Source organism: Corapipo altera, unplaced genomic scaffold, assembly GCF_003945725.1.
Source record: "Corapipo altera isolate COAL_440 unplaced genomic scaffold, ASM394572v1 55, whole genome shotgun sequence".
Lineage (NCBI taxonomy): Eukaryota > Metazoa > Chordata > Aves > Passeriformes > Pipridae > Corapipo > Corapipo altera.
Genome location: NW_020884882.1, coordinates 7,462,538 through 7,467,056, shown reverse-complemented (window position 1 = coordinate 7,467,056; position 4,519 = coordinate 7,462,538). Strand labels below are relative to the sequence as shown.

At 42.0% G+C, this 4,519-nt stretch overlaps 1 long non-coding RNA gene across 1 annotated transcript; it reads left to right on the top strand.

The window, feature by feature from the left end:
- Window positions 1–607: 607 nt before the first annotated feature.
- LOC113946021 lies at window positions 608–3,903 on the top strand. The gene is made up of 2 exons (XR_003527265.1): window positions 608–801; window positions 3,732–3,903. It is a non-coding gene; the product is annotated as an uncharacterized LOC113946021 (long non-coding RNA).
- The last annotated feature ends 616 nt before the right edge of the window (window positions 3,904–4,519 follow it).

Genomic DNA, 4,519 nt, shown 5'->3' with positions numbered 1-4,519 from the left:
GAACATGCTCTAGTGTAAAGATTCAGCTTTTCCTGTGTTATCATTTTCCTACTGGGCAAGGGTTTCAATGGTGTGGTATACCAATCCAGCTGCTACCCCGATTGTCCAAGTTACTTTTTTCTCCTTGTGCATTTTGAAGAGTCTATTCCATCTCTTTTTTTAAAATCGTGCTTCTTATTTGCCAAAAAAATCATCTGTTTGCCCTTCAGCACCCAGCCCATGTCTTGTTTCCAGCAGCCACAAAGTCAGCTATGGTCCTTAAAAGCCGGACTGGTTTTTAATAACCAACTAGCCAAAAGAGGCCGTTAGTGAGTGACAGCTTGTGGTGCTCATGTACCTGCTTGCACCCACAAACAAGGCCCTGCAATCCCTGCCTTATCCTAGAAAACAACTGGGTTTGAAACCACAGAGCTGCAGACACAAGGGGAGGGCTGTGATAGCTACTGGGCTGAAAGAGCAGTGCCTGTCCTAGAGAATACCACTTTGTTTATGACTGAGTCTTTCTGCTTTCAGAGATATGGGAGAAAAAATGATAGTATGTACTCTGTAGGACTGTGTATAGATGTGTGTGTACACTCAGAGACAGGTACATTTATAAACAAATCACAGAACACATTGCAGTCCTTGAAAACACTCCAGTGTGGCTATGGACATCTTGTTCTCTCCTTCTGTCCTTGAGGTGTCAGGTTTCCTTGTTTACAGTCTGCCTCATTCAGGATCTGGAATTCCTAAAGAGCAGTAAAACCCTATCATGTGACTGAAGACTGATTTCCAGGAAAAGCGGAAGAGGTTCTAGGAAAGGTCAGTCCTCGTGGTTTCACTTGTTCCCTTCAAGAATGCAGAACAAAGGAGATGAAACAACGTGAAGTCCATGATCCTTTGTCTCTCTGTTGAGCCTGGAATGAGATTTAAAGGAAAATCCAATGCTCGATGCAGAGGGCCTTACGCGCCACATACTTTTCCTCCTCTTTAATGTTTTATTGACATGAGACATTTCTCACAGAAGTGGTATTCCTGCCTCCTGGTATGTCAGTCCTTCCAGTGGCTTCCTTATTTCCTGAAGGGTTATTTTTGCATGTGCTGTCACAAGTGGTCGTAACCCTGCTCATGACATCATTAACAAGATCATGGGACAGATCCAGGCAATAGTGAGTGTAGGGAGGACTACATTAACGTAGTAGGAGAAAATAGAGAGAAAAATGCAAACAAAACCAGCCAGGTCATATATGCCAAGAGCATCAATGAGAGCGTTTATAAAGCTCATCAGCAAGACTAGTGAACATTGATTATGTGAGGTTATCTGCATGAGGAGCATCTGGGCCTCTGGCCCTGGGCTGTAGCTTTCAAAGACCCTGCACTGTAGGAAGTCTGTAGTACCTCTTCTGGCTGTACCTCACAGGTCCCGGGAGACTAGAATCTTTCTGTTTGTGATGGGGACATGTCTGCCTTACTATACTGTGTCAGAGTTTGTCCTGAATGAAGTTTTGGGCCATGCAGTCTGTTTGTGTGCTGCCAGGCTGCAATTCCACATCAGTCTGAATCAACAGATCTGATTTTATTCTTTTTCTTTGCCTGAGATTGCATTGGATCTGCTATCAGCTTGGATCCAACCTGGTGGATCAATGAAAGTTATGACACTGTACAGATTTGTTTTTCAGTGGCATAGATAAACCAGTGTTGCAAGATCCTCAGCTCAGACTCAGAGTCTGGCTAACTGTAGGTTGTGAAATTTCCAAAGGCGACGAGGGGGAAAAAAGCAAAAAAACCACTCTCCCCTGTGTTGCAACTCTAAGTGCAATCAGTTGCAAACAATAATTCTCTCATTGGACACTCAGATGCATTTGAGTTGTGTCCACAGAAGATTATTTCTACATATATCAGCTAGATGTCTGACCTGACAGTTAAACCAAAAAGTTGCAAATGCAAAATTCCAGTATGGCAGTCAAAGTTCTGCCCTTGACTAACACAACTTGTCTCAAAATTGTGACCATGTTGAGCAATTGTACAGGGGAAGGGAAGATCTTGACCATTCTGAAGAACCTCTGTAAGCTAAAACACCATCAATGAGAACTGCCAAGAAACAGAAATACTTGAGTAAAGAGAAACACTACAATGAAGATATTTGCTGTGAAACAACTCCCAGGGCTGCACTGGCGCTTCAAAGCATTCTTTCTCATCTTCTTGAGCAGCTGTGGTTTGAGTTGATCTGTGCCACAGATTAATAAGAGGACTCCATTCCCCTTGGTCAGCATTTCAGTTGCTTGCCTTGACTCAAAATGTGGGCTACTGGATGAAACATGAAGGTACAGTGTCTAATTGGATCTGATTCCCACACTGAAGCATCTCTGGTATTAGTGGGTAGTTCAACACTTGAACATGACACAAAGTCAGAAAGATTCTAGTGAATATTCAGAGATGTTGATTGGATCATGGCAGAGTAGAGAAGCCCCAGTCTTGGGCTGTGAAGGTGATGTAAAGGCAGGGGACACACAGGCAGTCCCTACCTCAATAAGCCTGGCCAGAGCTCAGGAGGACTTTCTCTAAACACTCACCTAAAATTCAGAGAAGGGGTGTAAAAGGGGAAGAATTAACAAAATTTGCACCTGGGAATTAAAGAAACAGCAGAAATTCTCTAGGAAGTTCTTATCCATTTCTTTCCACTTCAAAGAATGGATTCACAATGTGATTTCAAGCTCCTAGAAATCCTCGATAGTATAGGCCAGAAAAAAATTATTCTAATCCAATTCATCTAATCTAATTTCATTTCTCACTACTGTGAAATGTCCCTAAAAGCATCTAAGATGTTTTTAGTTCTTTTAAATGTTAACCATCTGCAGGATCATGTCATACATACCATTGCTTTATGGGCACTGTTTCTTAGTGGAATTATCATTTAACCAAACTGAAATAAACTGCAAGAGGAAATGCTTATTAATGACAGCTACACCCAAGAGAAGCCTCGTGAAGATTTCTTTATGAGGATGATCATGACAACAATAGGAGTATGCCATGCTATGATGATCTAATGATCACCACTTTACTCACCGTGGAATTGCCATTGTGGGTTGACCTTTCTTTCAGAAAGGGGGAAGGGTAGCACAGAACAGGCTCCTGATTCAGCTTACCCACACCTCTGGGGGCCTGTCTTCAGGCATCTTTCACATGAGTGCAAGGAAAAGCTAAGATGATCCCTCATCTGAATCTGAAAGACCAAGTGTAAGAGCAGGCCAGAGATCTTCATACCTTTTAATGCAGTAAGTAATGTTGTGTATGCAGTGTATCAACCACTGAGAGCAGCGCTTAACACCTCTCCATTTTTCCTTGACTAGTACCTTCATCTTCAGATTTCTGTTTTTTTAATGATGTTACATTGGACTCTGAATATCAAGACTAGTGGCAAGAGAAAGCATCAGTAATTATTGACTCGATATTTTCATCAGTAAAAAACAATCCTAAATTGACTGACACGGCATCAGCTAGGGCAGGAGTCTGATCCCTTTGTACTTCAGATACTGCTTTGAACCATAAAATCAAATGAGGTCACATAGATAGCCATGTGCATCAGTAAAAGCATCACAATCTGACATGTCTTTGTTGAAGTCCTTCAAAGGGAGGTGCAATAGAAGGGTGAAGTGTTAGTAGTTCCTTTGACTGTTTTGTGACTCCTGTTTTGCAAAGAGTGGTCGTGTGCTGTTGGTTTGAACTTCACTCATGTTTGTTCTATTTCCTAGATCTGCCTCTGTGATGACCACTCCCAGAGCAATCAAGCCTGAGGAAATTCATGTCTGAACTGATGAAGCTCAGTTTTATTCTCAGCTTGTCACTGGAAATTTGAAAGTTTTTGTTCTACCTTAATTTTTTCCATAGTGTTCCTAATTAAAGATCTGTGGATTAATTCCATCTACTTTGGTGTCAGGTCTTCCATGGCATCAGCATATATTCTGTTACTTCTAGCATCCCAAAACCACAGGTGAAATGTGCCGGGTAGATTTGCTGTTGCCCCACGTACTCAGCTCTTGCGTTTAAATTCTGAGTCAGATGTGATTTCAGTGAACCAAGAAGCTGTGATGATACCATAGATATGGACTATAGCAAAAACATATTTTAACCAGCAAGAGCCGAACCTGCAGCACGACCACGCACTGATTCCTGACACTGGGTTTGCTTTACTAAGTAGGTACAATGCTAGGTCAGTGTTGAGCTACTGCTGACGGCTTGTGTCCACAGAGGGTAAGTACCTCTGTATTATATCTTCCCACATTTTCCATTTTGTGTGTAAAATTGTCTTGGGACATTCCTTTGCTTGTTGACAGATACCCAAAGGATACTGATGAGTTCAGCCTGGTTTCTCTTTTCCTTAATGAATGATCACAGAATGATAATTTAGTTCTGGAAAGAGAATCTTTTAAACTTCACACATCAACTGTAGACTCTACCCTGCACAGAGTAAACAGTGTCAGGCAGACAGGAGGAGGTCTAGGGTTATGAAAACGGACATTCAACACCATGGACCTCAGGA